The sequence below is a fragment of the Globicephala melas genome, chromosome X, assembly GCF_963455315.2.
Source record: "Globicephala melas chromosome X, mGloMel1.2, whole genome shotgun sequence".
NCBI lineage: Eukaryota > Metazoa > Chordata > Mammalia > Artiodactyla > Delphinidae > Globicephala > Globicephala melas.
In genome coordinates, this window is record NC_083335.1 from 76,360,708 (window position 1) to 76,371,227 (window position 10,520).

Here is a 10,520-nt window from a genome sequence, read left to right on the forward strand (position 1 = left end):
TGCAAGAGGGTTCCCTTTTCTCCACACCCTCTCCAGAAATTATTGTTTGTAGATTTTTTGATGATGGCCATTTTGAACAGTGTGAGATGATATCTCATTGTAGTTTTGATTTTCATTTCTCTAATGATTAGTGATGTTGATCATCCTTTTATATGTTTGTTGGCCAGCTGTATATCTTCTTTGGAGAAATGTCTATTTAGGTCTTCTGCCCATTTTTGGATTGGGTGGTTTGTTTTTTGGATATTGAGCTGCATGAGCTGTTTTTATACTTTGGAGATTAATCCATTTTCAGTTGCTTCATTTGCAAATATTTTCTCCCATTCTGAGGATTCTCTTTTCATATTGTTTATGATTTCTTTTGCTCTGCAAAAGCTTTTAAGTTTCATTAGGTCCCATTTGTTTATTTTTGTTTTTATTTCCATTTCTCAAGGTGGTGGGTCAGAAAGGATCTTGCTGTCACTTATGTCTAAGAGTGTTCTTCCTATGTTTTCCTCTAAGAGTTTTATGGTGTCTGGCCTTCCATTTAGGTCTTTAAACAATTTTGAGTTTATTTCTTGTATGGTGTTAGGGAGTGTTGTGATTTCATTCTTTTACACGTAACTCTCCAGTTTTCCCAGCACCACTTATTGAGGAGACTGTCTTTTCTCCATTGCATATTCTTGCCTACTTTATCAAAGATAAGGTAACCATATGGCATTGGTTTACCTCTGGGCTTTCTATTCTGTTCCAATGATCTATATTGCTGTTTTTGTTCCAGTACCATACTGTCTTGATTACTGTAGCTTTGTAGTACAGTCGGAAGTAAGGGAGCCTGATTCCTCCAGCTCCGTTTTTCTTTCTCAAGATTGCTTTGGCTATTCAGGGTCTTTTGTGTTTCCAAACAAATTGTGAAATTTTTTGTTCTGGTTCTGCAAAAAATGCCAGTGGTAGTTTGATAGGGATTGCATTGAATCTGTAGATTGCTTTGGTTAATATAGCCATGTTTACAATGTTGATTCTTCTAATGCAAGAACATGGTATAATCTCCATCTGTTCGTATCTTTTTTTTTTTTTTTGCGATACACGGGCCTCTCACTGTTGTGACCTCTCCCATTGCGGAGCACAAGCTCCGGACACACAGGCTCAGCGGCCATGGCTCATGGGCCCAGCTGCTCCGCGACATGTGGGATCTTCCCGGACCGGGGCACAAACCAGTGTCCCCTGCATTGGCAGGCGGACTCTCAACCACTGTGCCAACAGGGAAGCCCTGTTCGTATCATTTTTAATTTCTTGCATCAGTGTCTTATAATTTTCTGCAAACAGGTCTTTTGTCTCCTTAGGTAGGTTTTTTCCTAGGTATTATATTCTTTTTGTTGCATGGTAAATGGGAGTGTGTCCTTAATATTTCTTTCAGAGTTTTCATCATTAGTGTATAGGAATGCAAGAGATTTATGTACATTAATTTTGTATCCTGCTACTCTACCAGATTCATTGATTAGCTCTAGTAGTTTTCTGGTAGCATCTTTAGGATTCTCTACATATAGTATCATGTCATCTGCAAACAGTGACAGATTTACTTCTTCTTTTCCGATTTGGATTCCTTGTATTTCCTTTTCTTCTCTGATTGCTGTGGCTAAAACATCCAAAACTATGTTGATAAATAGCGGTTAGAGTGGGCAACCTTGTCTTGTTCCTGATTGTAGAGGAAATGCTTTCAGTTTTTCACCCTTGAGAATGAAGTTGGCTGCGGGTTTGCCATATATGGCCTTTATTATGTTGACATACGTTTCCTCTGTGCCTTCTTTGTGGAGGGATTTATCATAAATGGGTGTTGAATTTTGTCAAAAGGTTTTTCTGAATCTATTGAGATGATCATATGGTGTTTATTATTCCATTTGTTAATATGGTATATCACATTGATTGATTTGCGTATATTGAAGAATCCTTGCATTCCTGGGATAAACCACACTTGATCATGGTGTATGATCATTTTAATGTTCTGCTGGATTCTGTTTCCTAGTATTTTGAGGATTTTTGTATCAACGTTCATCAGTGATACTTGCCTCCAGTTTTCTTTTCTTGTGACATCTTTGTCTGGTTTTGCTATCAGGGTTATGGTGGCCTCATAGAATGAGTTTGGGAGTGTTTCTCCCTCTGCTATATTTTGGAAGAGTTTCAGAAGGATAGGTGTTAGCTCTTCTCTAAATGTTTGATAGAATTCGCCTGAGAAGCCATCTAGACCTGGGCTTTTGTTTGCTGGAAGATTTTCATCACATTTTCAATTTCAGTGCTTGTGATTGGTCTGTTTATATTTTCTATTTCTTCCTGGTTCAGTCTCAGAAGGTTGTGCTTTTCTAAGAATTTGTCCATTTCTTCCTGGTTGTCCATTTATTGGCATAGTGTTGCTTGTAGTAATCTCTCATGATCCTTTGTATTTCTGCAGTGTCAGTTGTTACTTCTCCTTTTTCATTTCTAATTATATTGATTTGAGTCATCTCCCTTTTTTCTTGATGAGTCTGGCTATCAATTTTGTTTATCTTCTCAAAGAACCAGCTTTTAGTTTCATTGATCTTTGCTATCATTTCCTTCATTTCTTTTATTTCTGATCTGATCTTTATGATATCTTTCCTTCTGCTAACTTTGGGGTTCTTTTGTTCTTCTTTATCTAATTGCTTTTGGTGTAAGGTTAGGTTGTTCATTTGAGATGTTTCTTGTTTCTTAAGGTAGGATTGTATTGCTGTAAACTTCTCTGTTAGAACTGCTTTTCCTGTATCCCATAGGATTTGGGTCATCGTGTTTTCATTATTTGTTTCTAGGTATTTTTTGATTTCCTCTTTGATTTCTTCAGTGATCTCTTGGTTATCAACTAGTGTATTGTTTAGCTTCCATGTGTTTTTATTTTTTACAGATCTTTCCTGTAATTGATATCTAGTCTCATAGCGTTGTGGTCAGAAAAGATACTTGATATGATTGCAATTTTCTTAAATTTACAAGGCTTGATTTTTGACCCAAGATATGATCTATCCTGGAGAATCTTCCATGAGCACTTGAGAAGAAAGTGTATTCTGTTGTTTTTGGATGGAATGTCCTATAAATATCAGTTAAAACCATCTTGTTTAATGTATTATTTAAAGCTTGTGTTTCTTTATTTATTTTCATTTTGGATGATCTGTTCATTGGTGAAAGTTGGGTGTTAGAATCCCCTACTAGGATTGTGTTACTGTCGGTTTCCCCTTTTATGGCTGTTAGCATTTTCCTTATGTATTGAGGTGCTTCTTTGTTGGGTGCATACATATTTACAATTGTTATATCTTCTTCTTGGATCGATCCCTTGAGCATTATGTAGTGTTCTTCTTTGTCTCTTGTAATAGTCTTTATCTTAAAGTCTATTTTGTCTGATATGAGAATTGCTACTCCAGCTTTCTTTTGGTTTCCATTTGCATGGAATATCTTTTTCCATCCCATCATTTTCCGTTTGTATGTGTCCCTGTGTCTGAGGTGGGTCTCTTGTAGACAGCATATATATGGGTCATGTTTTTGTATCCATTCAGCCAGTCTATATCTTTTGGTTGGAGCATTTAATCCATTTACATTTAAGGTAATTATCAATATGTATGTTCCTATTCCCATTTTCTTAATTATTTTGGGCTTGTTATTGTAGGTCTTTTCCTTCTCTTGTGTTTCCTGCCTAGAGGAGTTTCTTTAGCGTTTGTTGTAAAGCTGGCTTGGTGGTGCTGAATTCTCTTAGCTTTTGCTTGTCTGTAAATGTTCTAATTTCTCTGTCAAATCTGAATGAGGTTCTTGCTGGGTAGAGTAATCTTGGTTGTAGGTTTTTCTCCTTCATCACTTTAAATATGTCCTGCCTCTCCCTTCTGTTTTGCAGATTTTCTGTTGTAAGATCAGCTGTTAACCTTATGGGGATTTCCTTGTGTGTCTTTTGATGTTTTTCCCTTGCTGCTTTTAATATGTTTTCTTTGTATTTAATTTTGATAGTTTGATTAATATGTGTCTTGGCGTGTTTCTCCTTGGACTTATCTTGTATGGGACTCTCTGCGCTTTCTGGACTTGATTAACCATTTCCTTTTCCATATTAGGGAATTTTTCAGCAATAATCTCTTAAAATATTTTCTCAGTCCCTTTCTTTTTCTCTTCTTCTGGGACCCCTATAATTTGAATGTTGGTGTGTTTAATGTTGTCCCAGAGGTCTCTGAAACTGTCCTCAGTTTTTTTCATTCTTTTTTCTTTATTCTGCTCTGCACTAGTTATTTCCACTATTTTATATTCCACGTCACTTATCCGTTCTTCTGCCTCAGTTATTCTGCTCTTGATTACTTCTAGATTAATTTTAATTTCATTTATTGTGTTTTTCATCACAGTTTGTTTCCTCTTTAGTTCTTCTAGGTCTTGGTTAAACGTTTCTTGTATTTTCTCCATTCTATTTCCAAGATTTTGGATCATCTTTACTATCATTATCCTGAACTCTTTTTCAGGTAGACTGGCCATTTCCTCTTCATTTGTTAGGTCTGATGAGTTTTTCCCTTGCTCCTTCATCTTCTGTGTGTTTCTCTATCTTCTCATTTTGTTTAACTTACTGTGTTTTGCGGTCTCCTTTTCCCACACTGCAGGTTCGTAGTTCCCATTGTTTTTGGTGTATCCCCAGTGGCTAAGTTTTGTTCAGTGGGTTGTGTAGGCTTCCTGGTTGAGGGGAATAGTGCCTGTGTTATGGTGGATGAGGCTGTATCTTGTCTTCTGGTGGGCAGGTCCACATCTGGTAGTGTGTTTTGGGGTGTCTGTGGCCTTATTATGATTTTAGGTAGCCTCTCTGCTAATGGATGTGGTTGTGTTCCTGTCTTGGTAGTTGTTTGGCATAGGGTGTCCAGCACTGTAGCTTGCTGGTCATTGAGTGCAGCTGGGTCTTGGACTTGAGATGGAGATCCCTGGGAGATTTTTTTCTGCTTGATGTTACATGTAGCTGGGAGGTCTCTTGTGGACCAATGTCCTGAACTTGGCTCTCCCATCTCAGCAGCACTGCCCTGACCCCTAGCTGGAGCACCAAGAGCCTGTCATCTACATGGCTCAGAATAAAATGGAGAAAAGAAAGAAAGAAAGAATGAAAGAAAGAGGAAGATAAAATAAAGTAAAAGAAAAGTTATTAAAATAAAAATAATTATTTTAAAACAATTTTTAAAAGTAATAAAAAATAAAGAAAGAAAGAAAAGAGCAACCAAACCGAAACACAGATCCACCAATGATAACAAGTGCTAAAAAACTATACTAAAAACAAACAAACAAACAAAAAATGGACATAGAGAACCCTAGGACAAATGGTGAAAGCAAAGCTATACAGACAAAATCACAAACAGAAGCATACACAGACACACTCACAAAACGAGAAAAAGGGAAAAATATATATACATCATTCCTCCCAAAGTCCACCTCCTCAATTTGGGTGATTCATTGTCAACTCAGGTGTTCCACAGATGCAGGGTACATCAAGTTGATTGTGGAGATTTAATCTGCTGCTCCTGATTCTGCTGGGAGACATTTCCCTTTCTCTTCTTTTTTCGCACAGCTCCTGGGGCTCAGCTTGGGATTTGGACCTGCCTCTGCATGTAGGTCACGTGAGGGCATCTGTTCTTCATTGAGACAGGACAGGGTTAAAGGAGCAGCTGATTCAGGGGCTCTGGCTCACTCAGGCCAGGGTGAGGGAGGGGCACGGGATGTGGGGCAAGCCTGCGGCAGCAGAGGCAGACATGACGTTGCACCACCCTGAGGCGTGCCGTGTGTTCTCCCAGGGAAGTTGTCCCTGGATCACAGGACCCTGGCAGTGGCGGGCTGCACATGCTCCCAGGAGGGGAGGTGTGGATATTGACCTGTGCTTGCACACAGGCTTCTTGGTGGCTGCAGCAGTAGCCTTAGCATCTCATGCCCGTCTCTGGGGTCCATGCTGATAGCCGTGGCTTGCGCCCGTCTCTGGAGCTCTTTTAAGCAGAGCTCTTAATCCCGTCTCCTCACACAGCCGGAAACAAAGAGGCAAGAAAAAGTCTCTCGCCTCTTCAGCTGCTCCAGACTTTTTCCCAGACTCCCTCCTGGCTAGCTGTGGTGCACTAGCCCCTTCAGGCTGTGTTCATGCAGCCAACCTCATTCTCTCCCTGGGATCCTATGGTAGTTGGAGCCTGAGTTCCCAGCCCCCACTCTTCCCAGAGGGTAAGCAGACAAGCCTCTCGGGCTGGTGAGTGCTGGTCAGCACCGATCCTCTGTGTGGGAATCCCTCCACTTTGCCCTCCACACCCCTGTGTTGCGCTCTCCTCTGTGGCTCTGAAGTTTCCCCCTCCACCACCCCCAATCTCCGCCCATGAAGCGCCTTCCTAGTGTGTGGAAACCTTTCCTCCTTCACAGCTCCCTCCCACTGGTGCAGGTCCCCTCCCTATTCTTTTGTTTCCCTTTTTTCTTTTTTTTTTTTGCTCTACCCAGTTACGTGGGAGAGTTTCTTGCCTTTTGGGAGGTCTGAGTTCTTCTGCCAGCGTTCAGTAGGTTTTCTGTAGGAGTTGTTCCACATGTAGATGTATTTCTGATGTATTTGTGGGGAGGAAGGTGATCTCCACATCTTACTCTTCCGCCATCTTGAAGCTCCTCTGAATGTTCTTAATGGCATCTAGAATCGTGAATCCTTTCCAGAGGGCTTTCAATTTGCATTTCTTAGTTCCATCAGAGGAATCGCTATTTATGGCAGCTATAGCCTTATGAAATGTATTTCTTACATAACAAGACTTGAAAGTTGAAATTACTCTTTAATCCTCAGGCTGCAGAAGAGATATTGTGTTAGCAGGCATGAAAACAATGTAAATCTCATTGTACATCTCCAGCAGAGCTCTTGGGTGACCAGGTGCATTGTCAATGAGCAGGAATACTTTGAAAGGAATCTTTTCTCTGATTAGTATGTCTCAATATTGGGCTTAAAGTATTTAGTAAACCATATTGTAAACAGATGTGGTGTCATCCAGACTTCGTTGTTCTGTTTATAGAGCACAGGCAGAGTATATTTAGCATAATTCTTAAGGGCCCTAGGATTTTGGGTATGGTTTCAACTTAAAGTCACCAGCTGCATTACCCCTTACGACAGTCAGCCTGTTCTTTGAATCTTTGAAGTCAGGCATTGACATCTCCTATGTAGCTATGAAAGTCCTAGATGACATCTTCCAATATAGAGCTGTTTTGTCTACATTGAAAATCTGTTGCTTAGGGTAGGTAACCACCTTCATTCAGTATTTTAGCTAGATCTTCTGGGTAACTTGCTGCAGCTTCTCCATCAGCACTTGCAGCTTCACCTTGCATTTTGATGTTATGTAGATGACTTCTTTCCTTAAACCTCATGAACCTCTGCCAGCCTCAAATTTTTCTTCTGCAGCTTCCTTACCTCTCTCAGCATTCATAGAATTTTAGAGAGTTAGGGCGTTGTGCTGGATTAGGCTGTGGCTTAAGGAAGCTTTCTCCACATCAACAATAAGGTTATTTCACTTATCCATGTGTTTACTGGAGTAGCATTTTTTAATTTGCTTCAAGAATTTTTCCTTCACATTCACAACTCAGCTAACTGTTTGTCACAAAAGGCCTAGCTTTTGGCCTATCTCAGTTTTCAACATGCCTTCCTCACTAAGCTTAATCATTTCTAGCTTTTGATTTATATTGAGAGATGTGCAAGTCTTCCTTTCACTTAGAGGCCATTGTAGGGTTATTAATTGGCCTAATTTAATTATTGGTATGTCTCAAGGAAGAGGGAGGCATGAGGAGAGGAAGAGAAATGGAGGAACAGCTGGATGGTAGAGCAGTCAGAACACACACAACATTTACCAGTTAACTTCTCTGCCTTATGTGGGTGCAGTTTGTAGTGCTCCAAAACAATTACAATAGAAACAATCAAAGATCACTAATCACAGATCACTATAAAAAATACAGTAATCATGAAAAACTTTGAAATATTGCAAGAATTACCAAAATGTGGCACAGAGAAACAAAGTGAGCAAATGCTGCTGGGAAAGTGACACCAATAGACCTGCTCAATGCAGGGTTGCCACAAACCTTCAGTTTGTAAAATACACAGTATCTGCAAAGTGCCATAAAGTGAAGCACAATAAAATGAGGTATGCCTGTATTCATTTTATGTATATGGATGTCCAGTTCTTTCCCCAGGTTTGGGAAGTTCTTGACTATTACTTTTTAAATACGTTTTCTGCTCCCTTCTTCCTCTCTTCTTAGGATTCTTGATTATTCTAATATTTGTTCTTTTACTGGAATCCAATATACCATGTAGGCTTTCCTTGGTCTTTTTCATTCTCTTTTTCTTTGTTCACCTCTAACTGGGTAAATTAAAAATTCCTATGCTCTAACTAACTTATTCAGGATTCCATTTGCTCTATTGTAGTGCAGATGCTCTCTATTGCATTTTTAATTTCACTTATTGTGTACTTCAGCAGCAGAATTTCTATATGGTTCTTTTATATGTTTCCCATTTCATTTTGATCAAGTATTTTTTCAAGACCTTGTTGAATTGTTTTTCTGAGTTTTCTTGTAGCTCATTTTTTTAAATTAAAAAAATATTATTATTTAACATCTTTATTGGAGTATAATTGCTTTACTATGGTCTGTTAGTTTCTGCTTTATAACAAAGTGAATCAGTTATACATATACATATGTTGCCATATCTCTTCCCTCTTGCATCTCCCTCCCTCCCACCCTCCCTATCCCACCCTCTAGGTGATCACAAACCACCGAGCGGATCTCCCTGTCCTATGCGGCTGCTTCCCACTAGCTATCTATTTTACGTTTGGTAGTGTATATATGTCCATGACACTCTCTCACTTTGTCACAGCTTACCCTTCCCCCTCCCCATATCCTCAACTCCATTCTCTAGTAGGTCTGTGTCTTTATTCCCATCTTACCTCTAGGTTCTTCATGACCTTTATTTTTTCTTAGATTCCATATATATGTGTTAGCATACAGTATTCGATTTTCTCTTTCTGACTTACTTCACTCTGTATGACAGACTCTAGGTCCATCTACCTCACTACAAATATCTCAATTTCATTTCTTTTTATGGCTGGGTAATATTCCATTGTATATATGTGCCACATCTTCTTTATCCATTCATCTGATGATGGACACTTAGGTTGCTTCCATGTCCTGGCTATTGTAAATAGAGCTGCAATGAACATTTTGGTACATGACTCATTTTGAATTACGGTTTTATCAGGGTATATGCCCAGTAGTGGGATTGCTGGGTCGTATGGTAGTTCTATTTTTAGTATTTTAAGGAACCTCCATACTGTTCTCTATAGTGGCTGTATCAATTTACATTCCCACCAAAAGTGCAAGAGTGTTCCCTTTTCTCCACACCCTCTCCAGCATTTACTGTTTCTAGATTTTTTGATGATGGCCATTCTGACCGAGTGAGATGATATCTCATTGTAGTTTTGATTTGCATTTCTCTACTGATTAATGATGTTGAGCATTCTTTCATGTGTTTGTTGGCAATCTGTATGTCTTCTTTGGAGAAATGTCTATTTAGGTTTTCTGCCCATTTTGGGATTGGGTTGTTTGTTTTTTTGTTATTGAGCTGCATAAGCTACTTGTAAATCTTGGAGATTAGTCCTTTGTCAGTTGCTTCATTTGCAAATATTTTCTCCCATTCTGAGGGTAGTCTTTTGGTCTTGTTTATGGTTTCCTTTGTTGTGCAAAAGCTTTTAAGTTTCATTAGGTCCCATTTGTTTATTTTTCATTTTATTTCCATTTGTCTAGGAGGTGGGTCAAAAAGGATCTTGCTGTGATTTATGTCATAGAGTGTTCTGCCTATGTTTTCCTCTAAGAGTTTCATAGTGTCTGCCCTTATATTTAGGTCCTTAATCTATTTTGAGTTTATTGTTGTGTATGGTGTTAGGGAGAGTTCTAACTTCATTCTTTTACATGTAACTGTCCAGTTTTCACAGCACCACTTATTGAAGAGGCTGTCTTTTCTCCACTTTTCTCCACTTGTCTCCTTTATCAAAGACAAGGTGACCGTATGTGCGTGGGTTTATCTCTGGGCTTTCTATCCTGTTCCATTGTTCTATATTTCTGGTTTTGTGCCAGTACCATACTGTCTTGATTACTGTAGCTTTGTAATATAGTCTAAAGTCAGGGATCCTGATTCCTCCAGCTCCGTTTTTCTTTCTCAAGTTTGCTTTGGCTATTCGGGGTCTTTGGTGTTTCCATACAAATTGTGAATTTTTTTGTTCTAGTTCTGTGAAAAATGCCAGTGGTAGTTTGATAGGGATTGCATTGAATCTGTAGATTGCTTTGGGTAGTAGAGTCATTTTCACAATGTTGATTCTTCCAATCCAAGAACATGGTATATCTCTCCATCTATTTCTATCACCTTTAATTTCTTTCATCAGTGTCATAATTTTCTGCATACAGTTCTTTTGTCTCCTTAAGTAGGTTTATTCCTAGATATTTTATTCTTTTTGTTGCAGTGGTAAATGGAAGTGTTTTCTTAATTTCACTTT